This window comes from Elephantulus edwardii, unplaced genomic scaffold, assembly GCF_000299155.1.
Source record: "Elephantulus edwardii isolate Elephantulus edwardi_28Jun2011 unplaced genomic scaffold, EleEdw1.0 scaffold00072, whole genome shotgun sequence".
Lineage (NCBI taxonomy): Eukaryota > Metazoa > Chordata > Mammalia > Macroscelidea > Macroscelididae > Elephantulus > Elephantulus edwardii.
In genome coordinates this window covers 3955812-3973250 of record NW_006399822.1, presented here as the reverse complement: position 1 = coordinate 3973250, position 17439 = coordinate 3955812, and the positions used below count along the sequence as shown (strand labels likewise).

The 17439-nt window shown below is 44.2% G+C and overlaps 1 protein-coding gene across 1 annotated transcript in view; it reads left to right on the top strand.

The window, feature by feature from the left end:
- The window catches only part of CDH13 (cadherin 13), a 1061540-nt gene that overhangs the window by 571178 nt on the left and 472923 nt on the right, over positions 1-17439 (top strand). The window lies entirely within an intron of this gene.

Below are 17439 nucleotides of genomic sequence, written 5' to 3'. Positions count from 1 at the left end.
TGCCGGATCCTGTTCTGTTTGGATGCCTGCCTCTTGCTCTATGTATCGGATCCATATGAACAAAATTTAGTGTTCTGGACTTTCCGTTCCCTATAATGTTGTCCCTCTTTTTTTTATGATCCCACTCAGTTAAATGCCTTTGCAAGGTCTGCAAAACACAGATAAACATCCTTATTTCTTCTGTTCCCTTAGCCAAGATTCATCTGATAGCAGAAATTAAAACCTTTCTTCCACATTCTCTTCAGAATCCAGTTTGACTTTCTCGCAATTAGCTGCCAATGAAGTACTGCAACTGATTTTCTACTCAGCCAAATTTTAATTGTATTAATGGGTTTATTTTAATGAAATCCATTCATTTCTTTCTACTTCCTCTTTGTCTACCTTAGCTACTCTACATTTAAGGGTAAGTTTTATATCTCTTCTGAAAATGTGAAATTCTGTGCTAGTACATTTTCTTTCTTTCCTAACAGTTTATGCACAATCTGACATCCTTTTTGAATCTTTTCTCCTGTCTTTTTAATGACCTTTTGTTTTCTTCATGTGTGATGTCTTGAATGCCATCCCAAAACTCATCTGGTCTTCAGTCGTTAGTGTTCAGTGTTTCAAATCTGTGATTGATATAGTCTCTAAGCAGGTGGAATATACTGAGTGTCATACATAAGTTCTCATTGATTCATATCCATTTTCTTAATCCTCTTTGAAGTCCTAAAAAGCAAGAATGTCAGTGTAAAGACCAGGGCATGTTTGACCCAAGCCACAATATTTTTAGTTGATTCCTATGCTTTCTTTAAGAAAGACTGAAGAAGAATTGATGCCTTTGAATTGTGGTGTTAGCAACGAGTACTGAACACCCAATCAGCTGCCAAAATAACAGGCAAATCTGTCTTGGGAGACCTGCAGCCAGTATGCTCCTTTGAGACAGGGACAGTGAGACTTTGTGTAGTATATCTAAGGTATGTTAGAAGGAGGAATGGGTTCTTGGAGAAGAATAACACCCTTGGCCCTTGGCAAGGTAGAGAGAAGGAGAGGAAGAGTCTTAATCAGATGGATTGGCATAGTCAAGGTTTTGACCAGTTGTTCGTAGGGTCACAGTGAGTCAGAATCTGGTCTTGTTCTGATTGGTAATATGGGTGGCACTACAGTCTCTTTCCCAAAATGTATTATATCCAAGTCCTATGTAGTCCACCCTGTGAGTCCTCTATGGATAGTCATAATTTATGTTAATGAGTGAGTAGTTCTTGCAAATTCTCTCATGTAGTCTCCAGCATCATTTCTATCACTAAGACCTTATTTTCTATCTATTGATCCTTCTTCTTTGTTTCCAACTTTCATACTCCAATTTCCAGTAATAGTCAATGAATCTTGATTGCAAGTTTGAACAATTTGAAACTGCAGAGTTGATTAAAAAAATAAAATTGGACTTCTCTTTCTTCATCTTTGTCATTAGTGGTTGGTGTGTAAATTTGAATAATCATCGTATTAACCACTCTTCCTTGTAGGCGTATGGCTGATACCCTAATGCTGGCAGTGTTTTATTCCAAGATAGATCTCAAAATATTCTTTTTATATGATGAATGCAACACCATTTCTCTTCAGTCTGTCATTGCCAGCACAGTCGATCATATGACTGTCCAATTGGCAATGGCCAACACTATTCCATTTCAGTCCACTAATGATATCAATCTTCAAGCATTCAATTTCGTTTTTGACAAGTTACAATTTCCCTTGATTCATACTTCATACATTTCACATTTTGGTTATTAATGGATGTTTGCAGCTGTTTCTTCTCATTTTGAGGCATGCTACATCAGCAACAAAGGTCTCAAAAACTTTCCTAAAGTTGCAACGTTAAGTCCAAGTCTACTTTGAGAAGGCAGCTCTTCCCCAGTCCTGTTTTGGGTGCCTTCTAACCAGAGGGGTTCATCTCCTGACTATAGCAGACAATGCTCCAGGGCTCACCAGGAAAATTTAATTAGTTATTTTTTTTCAGAGGTACATCTTCCCAGTCTACCTTAGTCTAGAAGCTCCGGTGAAACTTGATCACTATCTCTTTGCTGGTATTTGAAATACTGACGCGTACCGTCTAGTTTCACAGCAGCATATGAGGTGCTGCAGCACAGCAAGCTGGCATATGAATGGTGGCTACGAACTAGCACCAAGCAACAAACTTAATGAATTATTGATACCAACAACACCCTAGAAGAATCTCCAGGGAATTTCTCTAAGTGGAAAAAAATAATTTCATTCCAAAGGTCGCATACTGTCTGATTCCATTTATTTAACATTTTTGAGATGGGAACGGAGAACAGAGTATTGGTTATCAGGATTTAAGAACATGGTGAAGGAGGTGGAGTAGTGGGTGGCAGGATTTTGGGTTATAGAATGATATTACCAGGGACCTTTGGGCAGTGGAAGTAGAGGTTTTTAAGTTTGAAGCTAGTGGTATAGGAATGTTCCCATGTCATAAAATTGCATAGAACTGAAAACATGCATGACTGCAATTAACACAGTGGAAATATGAATGAGATTTGTGGATTTCATCAATGTCCATAACCTGGTTGTGATATTTTACTATAATTTGATGAGATATTACTATCGGAGGAAACTTTGTAAGGGGCGTGTCTTACAACTGCTTGTGAAATCTATTGTTGTTGTAGGTACTGTTGAGTCAGACCTGACCCATAGCTGACCCTGCTTTTCAGGAGCAGTCTTTTTTTCCCTGTGAAACAGCTGGTGAATTTGAACCACATACCTTTAAAGTGGCAGCGCAATTCCTTAGCACTAAGCCACCAAAGTAAGCATCTAGGTGGCACATGCAGTTTGTGATCGGTCATCAAGCCAGGGACCCCAAAGGCGGAACCACAACCATGACCATGGCAGCTAAGGAGACCTGAGCGAGACCCGAGGGAGAGCTGCGTTCTGTTGTTCAGAGAGGTCTTCAGGAGTCAAGGCCAATTTGATGGCATCCAACAACAGTAACAACCAAAATCAAAACCTACTATTGTCACATTGATTCCAGCTCGTAGTGATCTCAGGACAGAGAAGGCTACCCTACTGGGTTTTGGAGACTGCCAGTCTTTATGGATAAGACTGACTTATTTTATTCCTGTGGAGCACATGGTGGGTTCGAACCACCAAACTTTGAGTTAGAAGCCCAACACTTAACTCCCTGAACCACCATAACTCTTTCCAGCAACCATTGAAAACTCAAGCTTAAATTCATTGCATTGAGTTGATCATATTCTTATAACCTAAGGCAGATCTAGCAAGCTCTGGGAGACTACTGGTAAGAAACTGTGCTGCAATCCCAAAGGCACGTGGTTTGAATCTACCACCTGCTCCATGGAAGAAGGATGGTCAGTTGCCTTCATGCAACTTACTGCCTTTGAACCCACTGGAGGGTCAGCGGTGGGTCAGTTCTGACATGACACACAACACAACAGAGTAGCTCTACTTTACAAGGCTCTCAGCGCCGTCAATCTTTCCTTAAGCAGACTTCTCCATCTCTCTGCTGTGGGATGGGGCAGTGGGCGGGGTGAACTCATCTCATCCTGTGGAATGGAGCAGTGGGCAGGGCAAACTCCATCTCATCTTGTGGGATGGGGCAGGGGGTGGGGTGAATGGCCCTCCACTTGTTTACCAGTCAAGCTCTTCAATCACTGCACAACCAGGGCTATTGCAGCAACAACAGCAGTGTACCAGCAGTAATCTCAAAATTTTTTAAAGATAAGAATTAAAATATGTATATATATTTTTTCAGTTGTCACACCTTTGCAAAATCAAACCTATGATGCATTGAAGAGACTGAAAGGGACATGCTAAGGATAGTTGTCCCTGTGAAGTGAGACATAGATCCCCTAGTAGTTTGTCTTCTTTTTCCTAGTGAGCTTGTTTTGGTTTTTTGAATGAGGAACATAAACCCTGTTGGGGTTTTTTTAAAGTGTACAATTTGCAGTACTCTTTTTGTTTGTTCCAAAATGGTGTCCTTGTTCCTTACTGTCTTGTACCCTCGAGTTTACGGGTTGTGCACATAGATGTGTGTGTACACACATGCAGACACGCTCAAGAATAAATAAGTTGGCTTGAAAGCTTAACACCAATGATGCTAAGGACAGAATGACCTGTTGTCGCCCCTCTGACTTTTGAGTTGGAGTCAAATGCCTTGTTGAGGTTTTCTTTTTGACTCATGTCCCAGGCTGAATGTAGAGCCAGGAGAGCATTTGATGGAGATTTTAGAGGGCCAAGGACGCAGGCATGGAAGGTAACGGGAAAGGAACTATATAGCACCACATTTTACCTCCCCCACCACACTGTGCGGCTTCCATTCCCTGATGCAGAGGTAATTGGGAGACCTCAGAGGAAATTAGTGGTAGCAACTGAATAAACACATAGCCCATCGTATGGGAAGAGGGTACAGGAACCCATAAAAGATTCAACTCTTGCTTCCCCTTAAGAGAGGTATCCAGCCAGTATTAATATTTTAGATATACGAGAAGGTAGAAGAGGAACTATTACTCATTGCTCACACCTCCATGGTACTAAAATTAAATAATGGATTTTTTTAAAGACGGAATTGCTAGAGCTGTGGAACTATAAAAAATGTTCTCTTAGGGATGTTGCTTTTTTCCCCCTTTTATCTTTTCTTCTCTTGAGAACACTTTGATTTACTTCTGTGATAAGTTTATAACAATGGAGGGAAGTTGGAAGGCAAATACAAGCTAGGGAGGGAGGGAAGGCAGGGCAGCTGACAAATGAGCAGGAGGAAATTTGTTTGGCTTCATGACAGGAGGGGCCAGGACTATGCATGCACCAGGAAGCCTGCTGGTCTGAAGGAAAGACTAGGACCCCTGGGCCAGTAGGGGGGCCACTGGCTATACGATACAGTGAGTTTGAACACACTCGTCTCCCCAGAAGAATCTATAAGAATCTGGATCTAGTGCTGCCCACAGAAATGATGTCTGGACACAGGTTGCTCTTGGCTGCAATCAAATTGTTTCACCCATGGAGAGTCAGTGCTCTGGAGAACCAGATGAGGTCTCTAGCTTTGGATAAGGTGTTACAGCCTAAACCCAGATGTGGTCTATAGCTACGGGTAAGGTGTTACAGACTAGAACCAGAAGTAGTCTCTAGCTTTGAATAAGGTGTTATGGCCTAGAACAGGATGTGGTCTCTAACTTTGGATAAGGTGTTACAGCCTAGAACAAGATGTTGTCTCTCACTTTGGATAAGGTGTTACAGCCTAGAACAAGATGTTGTCTCTCGCTTTGGATAGGGTGTTACAGCCTAGAACAAGGTGTGGTCTCTAGCTTTGGATAAGGTGTTACAGCCTAGAACAGGATGTGGTCTCTAGCTTTGGATAAGGTGTTATGGCCTAGAACAGGATGTGGTCTCTAGCTTTGGGTAAGATGTTAAGGCCTAGAACAGGATGTGGTCTCTAACTTTGGGTAAGGTGTATGGCCTAGAATCAGATGTGGTCTCTAGCTTTGGGTAAGGTGTTACGGCCTATAGGGCTTTCTCGGACTGATGGGAGTAGATCCCTAGGCTGTCCTCTTTCTCTATCTTGGCCTGGAAACTCTGCTGGATCCGGCTCAGCATCCTGCGACACTGAAGCTCCATTTATAGAGGGACGGTGGCTATGCATGACATGCACAGGCCAGGAATCAAACTCAGGCCACCAACGCCTGAGATAGGAGTTGGGCAGGGCTGTTTATCCATGGTTGTTTTGCAAGAATAATCATTGTAACAGTAAAAGGATCTGGGAACCTAACATACACACATCCCCCCAAGAGACTTCCTTAACTTCTGAAACACCTTCCAAGCTGGTCTGGTCTGGTCTTGTTGCAGAAGCTATAACCTTCAAAGAGAGAAGCTTGCTTGCCAATATTGACCTCATTGCATCCAGAAGCCTCCTAATCTTCAGAGAGCAAATTGTTCACTTCTTAAATCCCTGTGTGTGGTACCTGAATCATTTAATCAGAAAGATCACTGGAGATGATCTATCAAGGCTTTATCAGAGTGGTTCTCAGAACTTAGCCCTGAGAGCAGAGCTACTCCCTATAAGACATTGGCAAGTAGTGAAATAAGTATGTATTTTCACTTAATTCTGTATCCATTTTCTTTCATTTCTGACCATATAGACTCTAAATTTCTGCTTAACTTTGTATCATTTCCTCATTTATATATTAAAAAATACCTGGATATCTACTGTGGCTGATGCAGTGTTCTCCACAGTGAACAAAACAAGTCCTGAGTAGCATGCAGCTTACATTCAAATAGTCAGTATAGATACAGTATCTTCACTTATCTCAGATGCCTGTGAAAGATGTACTGCAAATAAAGAAGACTGAAGAATTGATGCCTTTGAACTGTGGTGTCGGTGAATACTATTGAATATGCCATACAATGCCAGGAGAACAAATGACTTTATCTTGGAGGAAGTACAACCAGAATGCACCTTAAAGCAAAGATGGTGAAAGATCCTCTGACGTACTTTGGGCATGTTTCCAGACCAGTTCCAGGGAGAAAAGACACCATGCTTACCAAAGTGGAGAGGCAGCAAACCCAAAGACATTCCGTGAGATAGACTGGCATAGTCATCGCAACAAAGGGCTCACATTTAACAGTTGCCAGGATGCCAATGGTTGACACAGTGTTCCATTCTGTTAAACACAGGATCACTGAGGGTCTCTATGACCTGATGGGCCTCCCTAAATTCACCCTTCACGTTGGTAAGATTTTAAGTATCCATAACCCTTTATTAAGCATTCCATTCTCTCTCTGCTCCCATTCCCAAAGAGAGAACTTGATTGATCACACACAGCAGAAATAGAGAAAGGTTGAAGCATGCACCTTAGGGGAAGTGGTAGCTAAACAAAATTGTATGAAGTATGGGCTCACAGCAACAAGTGAGTCAGTGGGCCCATTATAAAAAGCTTTGTATTTGTTACTAAAATAACAAAAACAAAACATCAGACTAATTGCCAGCCAGTTAATTACAATCCATGACAGCCCTAGGGATACCAGGGTAGAACTGTACTCCATAGGGTTTTCAGTGGCTGGTATTTTGAAAATAGATCCAAGGGCTTATCTTTCAAGATACCTCTGAGTGGGCTCAACCACCAACATTTCAATTCTCAGCAGTGCTTCACTCCTTGCGCCCCTCAGTACTCAGGCATTTCTAAAGGAGCCTAAGCTGTGCCCCAAAGTGATGGGGTTTGGGGAAAACCCAATCTTAATGAGGGTATGATAGATACCAAGCAATGGTCGTTGACTCCAGAAATGAGGAACTATTATTGTTATCAAAGCCATTTACTCGTCCTTATAACCAAGGTTCATGTAAGGCAGAAGAGAATGCTAGGCTTCCATTCAACATGATTGGAATTTTATTTATTGTCGCCGCTGCACTAGTTTCCAGGCACTTGATTTAACTTTAAAATTTGTCTTGAATTATAAGAATCAACGTTGAAACGTTCAGTGAAAAGGGCAGCCGACGTGCATTTCCTGAGAGAAATTGTTCAATTGTTCGTGTTTATGACTTCCAAACTGGAATAGCTCCAGGTTCATAATGCTGATTTTTGTGACATTGCTTTCTGTGAACTGTGGTTCAGATGAGTGCATAAATATTTGGTTTAATAGTCTCCGGGAACTCTAAAAATCTGAGCTGATAGAAGTGAGAGCAACAGGGAGAAAAGAAAGGTTGTCAAGGAAGCAAGGGGTGAAGTATGTGCATTCCCACAGCCATGTCCATGGTCATGATTCATTTCTTATCCTTTTGGATGGCAGAATGTATGCAGAAAATGCCAAACGATGCTGTTACTATGATGAAGCTCAGGTGGATGAGAACTAAAAGACGTGTCTGCCAATAATTTGATGTATGGAGGCAATGGGTGTACACTGGAAACAGGTCAACCTGGAAGTCAGGACCTCGGAGTGTCCACTCCTGGCTGTTGCCACAGCTGGAGGCTTGAGACGCACGTTTCTTGACACAGTCTTTTTCTAAAAAGCTTTGTCTGGTTATTTGAGTGGAAGTTTCCTTTGAACGAGTCATGGGAGCTTTGGTTTATGACGTTGCTTTCAGTCCCCGCATCAGAAGAGCTCTCTTGGCCCTTGATGATTCTTCTCCGGCTTCTAGCCTATCCCTTGCTGGCTCTGTGCTTTATCGCTGGACAGATACTGGCCTTTCGGTCTGACGTGATTGGTTGCCTGAGCTGTGTTAGTATTTGTTGTGTATTGTATACGCTTACTTGTCTGTAAGATGTTGGAAGGCTGAGGCATGGGGGGACTTCAGCTCCAGCTCAGAACCTGACCGAGAGGCGTAGTGATGGGATCTCCCTGTCATCTGGGTTTTGCTCCACATTTTCTCCTACTCTGTCTAGGATGCTATGTTGTGAGCCTGTTTGAAGGAGTCTGCAGTGATGGCTGGGCACCATCTCGTTCTTCTGGTCTCAGCGTCATGGAGACTGCCGTTCTTGTAATCGTTAGTACAGACATGGGCACAGTCTCGATGGAGTGGACATGTGTGAGAAGAGTTGGTCTTGCTTCTGGGCATTCCTATTCAAGCTTCCAGAGCCCAACAGTAATTTGATGGCGTACAATGGGGGTTAGAGGCCTGGGCTGCTTGGACTCAAGTCCAAAGTTAGTATCTAACAGGTTTTACAAAGTTTGCTGGACATTGTCGTCTGTCAGGAGACCGAGAACCACCACTCCTTTCTTAGGTTGTTTTAAGAGTTAAACGAAATACATAAGATGCTTCCATCAGTGTGTGGGCCACAGAGTTTGTGCCCAGGAAGTGGCAGCCTCTGTCATTAAGTTGGAGCCTTGGTGGTGCAGGTGGTAAGCATTTGACTGCCCCTGCACTCAGAAGGGGTCGATCAGCATTTTTAATGGAAGAAAAGGAGGAGAGGAGACGATGCGTCAGAGGAAATAGTGCTCAAGATGGAAGCATCTTGTTAAAGTCACTGGAGAGAAGGTGGCTGTGCGCTGAGTGGTGATGCGAGTTAAGGAGCTATTATTAACAAGCGTCAGTCAAGCTCCTCCAAGGAGAACAGCCTGTGACAGTTCCATGTTTAGGTCCTGATGACTCCTACCTGCATGAGACCTGGGTGGTCTTAGCCTGTCCCTTCTTATCTCTCTCTCCCTGCCTCTGAGTATTGTCGCTTTGTCTTCAAAAGCAAATCCCAGTGATGACTGTCCATTAAACTAACTCTGGCCATTTAATTTTAAGTAGAAGCACGGTCTTTGGTTATTTCCTGACCCACCTAAGACTCCTTAGGCTGCCCTGTGTTGCCCTGCAGCTTCTTCAGGGCCTGGGAACTCCAGGAGAGTGGGTGGGACCACTGCTTCCTCAGCCCAGCCTGATATACAGCCTTCCATCTCTACTCCAGGAGCACCATGTGGCTAATCCAAAGGTGATTGGCTGAAACCTGCCAGTCTTCTTATCAGAGGAAGATGTGGCCATCTTTGTAAAGACTTACAGACTTGGAAACCGGTGGGGCCATTCTACTCTGGTTTGCTTAAGTGCTATGAAGAGTGAAGACTCACAACACCACCATGGATGAGGCAGATCTGACTCAGAGAATGCATGATTCAGTACAATCTGGACAGAGATGAGAATGGCCAAACATTAGAATTCATAAAGGAGGCATGACTTTCCCTGTACACCCACACAGCAATAGCTCAGATACAGAAAGGGAGGATTTGATAAAAAAAGAATCAATTGTTCTCAGATTAAATGTCTTTTAGAATGTGACATGTTTCATATTCAAAATATAAACAAGGAAGTAGAGTCTGACAAATGCAATCAATATGCACTATTGTTGTTCTTAGCTGTTGTTTAGTTGAGGCTGACTCAGCTCTGACTCTGGTGACTTTCTGTCCAACACAACAAGGCATTGCCTGGCCCCGCACCGTCTTTATAAACTCGGATAAGCTCAAATCTGTTGACTCAACCTCTGTGCATTTTGAGTTATTTCCCCATGACTCAGAACTGGCTCAGCAGCAGTGTTTACTCTTTCCCAGTGTAAGGGCACGTCTCCTGGGACTATGGTGTACAGAATTCTGTAGGGGTCTGCAGGCTTTCCATGAACCAATTTTCAGAACTGGATCACCATGCCTTCCTCCCTAGTCTGTCTTGGTCTGAAGGTGCTGCTGAAATCACCATGGTCGGTGGCCAATGACATATCTTCCAGCATCCCAGCAGCATGGAAGCCACCACAGTCCAACAAACCAGCATAAAGGTTATAGAAGCAAGGATGATGCAATCAAGAAACACCATTGTTATTATGTGCTATCAAGTCCGAACTGATTCATAGCTGACCCTCCAGCTGGTTTCCTAAGTCAGTAAATCACACTGTCAGGGACCTCTCTAGAGTACTGAAGAGAATGATGTCAGTCTAGAGACTAAAGTGCACTTGATCCAGGCCATGGTCTTTGCAATTACTTGTGATGCATCAGCCAGACAATGACTAAGGATGACAGAAGAAGAATTGATGCGTTTGAGTTGTGGTACTAGAGAAGAGCGTTGATCATTCCATGGACCACCAAGAGAACAAACAGGTTGGTCCTGGAGAGGATAAATCCAGTCTGCTCCTTGGAGACAAGGATTTTGAAGGTCTGCCTCACATGCTTTGGGTATGTTGCCAGGAGGGACCAGTTCTTGGAAAAGGACATCATGCTTGGAAAAGTGGAGGGACAGCACGAGAGGATGAGATGGGTTAACTCAGTAACTTGGGCAATGGGGGTATGTGTTGGAGACAGTGTAATGGGTTCAGGAGAGGATAGGGTTCAGAGCTACTGTACATAGGATCACTATAAGTCACAGGCTACTCAACAACCCATAACAACAACAAATTACACAGGAGTTGATTGCCCATTTTTCTCCTATATAGCAATTTGTGGATTTGAACCACAAGCCTTTGGGTTGGCAGCACAACTTCTTACCACTAGGCCAGTTGCTCTCATTAGGTTCCATCAGTTACTACTCTTTACTGTTAGATCACTTGTTATTTTTGTGTTCTTATGTGTCTTCGAGTCAACTATGACTCAAAGACATCCTATGAACAACAGCGCTGAACCTGGCTCTATCCTGAGCCAACCTCACCATCTCTGCCACAACTGTCCTCATTACCACAGTTACTGAGTCAGTCCATCTCATCCGGGGTCTTCCTCTCCTATGCTGTCCCTCCACCCTTCCAAGCATGATGTCCTTCTCCAAGCACTGCTGACAACTTGCTTGAAGTATTTAAGACTGAGTTTCAAAATCCTTGCCTCCAAGGAACAACTGATTTCACCCTCTCCAGGACAGACCTGTTTGTTTTCTTGGTGGTCCATGGTATGTTCAATACTCTTCTCCAGCACCACAACTCAAAGGCATTGATTCTTCTGACATCCGTGGTCACTGTCCAGCTTCCAGACGCATAGTAAGCAGTTGTGAATTCCGTCCTAACTCGTAACAACCCGACGCACTAGAGAATGAAACGCTCCTGTCCTGCTCTGTGTGCACAGTCACCGCTGTTATCGAGCTGACCATTGTAGCCGTTATGTGGAGGTTCATCCTATTTTTCACAGACTTAGGTTGTCCTGTTGTTCCCCTTTCTGATACCGTGCCCCAGTACATAAGGCATATTTCAAGGGAATCTTTGATTTTAATTAACTGTAAGTCTTCCAATACCATTGCTGTTGTTTATACCATCAAGTTGGAATCAACTCATAGCTGACCCACCAGTAGATTTTCACAGGCTATAAATGCATAGGAGGAGATTGCCCGTCTTTCTCCCTCAGAGCAGCTGGTGGATTCGAACCACCTTCCTTTGGGTTAGTGGCATAACTCTTTACTCCCTAGGCCACTAGAACTGCAACTATATAGTCTACAGAGAATATATCCACTCTTCTCATATATCCTTGGATCATTTAGGAGAAATAATTACAGTGCATATGGTTATTAATATTTTCTAAACCTTCGAAATAAGAAATTTCATAAACCACATTGTTACAAACTACTTTATAAACATAATTAAAACCCTGTGAAAACTGAGATACTAATAAATGTTGTCCTTGAAAGATTCTGAAGCACAAAGAAGGTAAAACGCAGAAATTTTTAAACTATCAGAGAATAAAATCAAAAGCAGTATCAAATCCTATGGAAGGTGGCCAAGGCTCTGCTGGGCATAGTCTTAAATGGCTTTATTTTGGAGATAGACGAGAAAGCTGGTACAGTAGTATTACAAGTAGAGGGTGGAGGGGACTCGCTCATATGGTGTCCATCAGGTTTGACGGCCCTTCCCGAGGAGCTTTTCCACACTCCCCTACACTTGGTTGGCTGTAGGGAGGTTTAGTGAGTGGAGGGAGTTAAGCACTTGAACTCAATGACAAACACAGATATCCCTAGGTCAGATACTGAACCTTGACCTATAAGGTCAGTCTCCAGGCATGAGTCAGGATGCCTTTTCACTGGATCAGGGAACTCTTATAGAGCAGGGGTTAGACAGCTCAGCTATTAACCAGACAGGTTCAAAGCCATCAGGAGTTCCTTGGGAGAAGGATGAGACGATCTGCTTCTGGAAATACCAACAGTCTCGGGAACCCTGTGGGTGGTTCTGCTCCGTCTGGATGGGTCACTAGGAGTTGGAATGGATCTCACTGCAAGGGGTTTGACTTCACTGCATTGGAAGGCGGGGGTGTTGACTTTGTCTTTCTTGCCTAATATGTGGGGACCCTCTGCCTGGGGTTCCCCTTAGTTCCCTGTGAATTTATGACCTAGATGCTGAAAGGAGTTGAACAACTCGGGGATGAAAGAAGGGAATGGACCTAACAGCTGCCTACAGTGCTGAATGGCCAATGTCTTCAAGTTCAAAGGCGTGCCAAGGACTTAGCCACAGCCGAGGACTAATTAATGCTTATAGATCTTCACAGACAGTCCAACTAGTGATACACACAAATATTTCTTAATAATAGACTCATTTTTTGAAACATAAAATGTTTCAAGGATGAAGGAGGGAAATTACACCCATCTTCTCACCCAAAGGTGTTTACATGTGGTTTATCCCCTCTCTGTGTTTGTTGTTGTTGTTATTTTGTGGGTTTTTTTTCTTGTTTTGCTGTGGGGGGGGGCAGTGTTGTGGTCTAAAGAGCTCTGGTGAGAAGTAGTTGAACTACTAAGTGAAAGGTTGGCTGTTCAAATTCACCAGCCACCCCTTGAACAGAAGTTGGACATTCTCTTTTTGAAAATAGTTACAGCCTCAGCATCCCGATGGAGTGTCAGCATGAGTAGGAATTTACTCTGTGGCAGTGGATGTAGATCTGGGTTAATCATCTGCCTGTTTCACATTCTTTTGCTCCTGGTGTCCATGTGGATTTCTGTCCTATGAAAAGAAGGTTGCCTTGACTTCCCACGTTGTGTGCCATCCATTCCCATTCCAGCTCAGAGTGATAGGACAGGGAAAGACTGTCCGGTAAGATGCCCCACCTCCCTAGGAGGAAGCAGAGCATCAGGCAGGCTCCAACAGCCCATTCTTTCTGTTAGCAGCCAGACAAAAGGCACATCACACCACCAAGTTCCTTAAGAGTCAGTAGTCTGGCGGGATGTGATGGGGAGGCGTGCGAGGGCAGCTTTCTTGGCGCTGTTACGCATGGGCAGTGTTTGGCTTACAGACAGGGTCCTCGCGGAAGCTTTCTGTTGAAGAGTAAAAAGATGCTGAAGGATAGATACTAAGGCCTTGACTCACTTCTCGGTATTACTACTGCACCTGGGAAGGTACGGTTGGAGATTGTTGAAAAGAGAAGTAAAAAGCTTCTGACACTGTGCAGGTAAAGTGACCGTATTAAACAACAAAAGTAAAACAGATCTTATTTTTTATTTTTGATTTGTCAGTCTATGGCTCATTTTATCATCCATAAAGACATGTAAATAAAATTGCACTCCATCTCTCAGAGCATGAAGCATTCTCCTACATTCTAAGTCGGGGAAGTATAAAGGGCAGTAAGAAAGGAATAGTTCAAGGTGCAGTAAGAGGAAAACTATCTGCTGACTTTTTCCTGATAGAGTCTGCTGATGAGGGGATGAGAAGTGGGTGTCTGGAGAGCATCAGTGGTGGGCTAATCCTAACTCTGTATCCAGAAAGAGAGGAGGAGTCTCCCCAAACAGAGAAGTAGAAGAGGGGATGGAGGGAGAAGGAGTATCCTGGAGAAGCCCAAGTTTTTTGAGGGGTAGTCGTGAAAGGCGAGGCTGGAGAAGCTGGTGGAGGGTCGTGGTGAGGACGTCCAGGCCATCTGAGGGCCTTCGGAGCCAGAAGCGTTCTCCCCGAGGTGTGGTCTGGGCAGGTGTGGGCTTGCGTTCCTGAAAGGCAGCGGTAAGCGAAGAAGCTGGCATCGGGGGGCAAGACATACCTCCTTTTGTTTTATTGCACTTCTTTGTGTTACAAGTTAAAGGTTTATGTCCACCTTATTGCTTTCAGCACCATGTGGTCACTTCATGTCTCTGTGTCCTGTCTTGGTCATTCTTGAAATACTTGAAAGTTTTCATCATACTATTGCAAATCTTCATGGTTAAAGCCCCAAGCATGGAGATTGGTGTGAAGTATTACTAAAAACCCTTATGGTAATGATGAGATAGAGACTGGAGGGCTATGTCATGTGGATATAATAACTACGTTTTCCACCGAGGATAAAATACCTGATATCATCAGTGCAATTAAGGAAAAATGTATCTCCCAGGAAAGCCCCAGGATGGGCAATTAAAAACCGCATTGACCAAAGGCAGCATGGGGCCCGGATTGGATCGCAGACCAGAAAGCGGATCGGGGTAGGGAGCAGATGCAATCTACACACATAATTGTACCATTCAGTGTTAATTCCTCATGACTGACGTCTCGTGGTTATGTAAGATGTACTTGGTGGGGTCACAAGGGACCACACTGTGTAGCAGTTTTGCAACATTTCTGTAAATCTAAATTTACTTCTCTAAAAGTGTTTTATGAGTCATGTCAACTCAACAGCACCTAACAACAACAAAATAGTCAGAAATTATTGGATGGGTGGATACTCCAACCGCAATGAGTAGAAAAATGTGTAGAAGAATTTCATGCAGAATGATCTTACTTACACAAAACCATTCAAAGCCACCATGTATGCTGTGGGTGCGGACATATGTCTGTAAATCCACCGAAAATGCTTTAAAACTACATACAGCCTGGCATCATCACTGGCTCAGACCAGAGCGGGGACCTGGGGACATGCTTTGGTCGGAGCAGCCAAAGAGGGACCTGGCTTTGTCCATAATGTACTGGATTCTGCAAAAAGTCTGTGGCGAGGAGGCCCCGGGAAGTACAGACCTTTTCTTCATTGCTTTGCTCTGTGAAACCATTTCCACTAAACTGACTCCAACTCATATTGACCCTGTAGGAGAGGGTGGAACTACCCGAAGGCTTTCTAAGGTTGAATGTGTTTATTGAAACAGACTGCCTCATCTGTTTCTCAGGGAGAAGAAGCCGGTAGATTTGAACCACTAGCCTTTCAGTTCTCAGCCAAGTCATGCTACAGGACACCTTTGACTTCCTCCAGTCCCCAGTATGACCAGACTCATCTCAAGGTGCTAACTTCTGGTCCCGGCTATGTCACGTGTCACAGCTGGTGTGCTGACTCCCCGCCTCCCTCAGCCCACTCCCTCACCCACCCAGCTGGGAAGTCATCACCAGGTGCCCAAGAGTCCTGGGTTCAGTTTCCACACCTGCCCCAGCCACAAGCACCTGGGCTCTACCTTCTTTCCCATCATTTGTGTCCTTTTTCTGTTTTGCTTCAGAATACAGTGGGGTGGGGGTGGGGGTGGGAGTGGGGGAACCAAAACAAAGCAAAAACCAGTGACCGACTGAAAAGAAGTAATGAATTACCAAGAACAATAGGAAGGCCAGCCAACTCTGAAGGCCCGCTCTGCAGTACAATGGGTGTTCACCGCTGCGGCAGTGAAGACGTTCTAAGGGAGGTACATTCTGCCCAGGAGGACGCTCGCTTGCTTCTCTCCACCGTGAACAACAGCACAAAGTCCTCAGGCTCCAGAGCCGCAGCCCAGGAGGAACCGCCTCTTTAGAATGTTCATGGGCATCTTCTCAGGAGGAACCAGGCCCCGGGGAAGCACCTCCGTCCTTGCTGAAGTGGTCGCTGTTAGATGCCACTGAGTCAACTACGATCCAGTGACCTTGTGAACAGCAGTGTGACCATTACCGTGTCCTGCACTGTCCTCACCATCTTGGACACGCTTGAGCCCATTCTCAGTCACCGCGTCAGTCTGTTTCGGTGAGAGCCACCCTCCCTTTCTCTGGCCTCCACTTCCCCAGCAGGGCTGCTTTTTCCAAGGACTGCTGGCCCCTCCTGAAAACATATCTAAAGTAAGGAGACGTTTCACCAGGCCTGCCTTTAAAGAACGTCCTGGTTGTACTTGCTCCGGTTCATTGGCAGTCATTTGGAGAAGCGGAGGGCGGGCATGGGACAGGAAGACCTTCAATAACAAGCCTGGCACAGTGCTTTCAACAATGCTGTCAAACACAGACATAGTCATGAGCATGGCCCAGGATGGGGCAGTGCTCTGTTGGAAATAGGGTCCCTATGAGTCAGAATCACCTCAGTAGCACCTAACAACAACAACAACACAGCGTTACATGCACAAATGGATAAGCACTTGCCTGCTAACCAAAAGATTTCTGGTTTGAGCCCACTCAGAGGCACTCTTGAAAACCTGGGAAGCACATTTCCATTTATGGGTTTACTGTGCTGCTGTTCTTGTTATTAGGTGTCATCGAGTCAGGGCCAATCACAGCAGACTCTCCAAGGGGTTTTCAGAGACTCTAAGTCACATGGAGGATATTGTCCATCCATCTCCCACAGAGCAGTTGGCAAACTTGAACCTTTGAATTAGCCAGGCAACTTCTTACCTCTGGGGCACCAGTATGCACTCGAAGTCACAGTCAACGCAATGCCAACTAGCTTGATTTTAAAAAGAAACCAAAAACCAAAACAACAAACAAAAAAAAACCCCACAACAATCCCACCAATAATGTATAAGAGTTCCTTTCTCGCCACATCCTCTCCAACATCTCTTACTTGCTGCCACGTTAAACTTTGCCACTCTTACTGGAGTGAGATGGTACCTCATTGTGGTTTTGATTTGCGTCTGTCTTATTGCCAGTGATTTGAAGCATTTCTTCATGTGTCTGTTTGCCATTTGAGTATCTTCCTTTGAGAAAATTCTTTCCATGTCTTTTGCCCGTTTTGTAATTGGGTTACCAGTCTTTTTCTTGTAGAGCCAGGAGTATCCTGTAAACTTTTGTTATGAGACTCTTGTCTGAGATGGTATTACCAAATGTTTGTTTCCAGTCAGTAGGTTTTCTTTTCACCCTGTTAGAAAAAGTTTCTGATGCAGTTTGGCGCTTCCTCAATTTCATAGAAATTCCA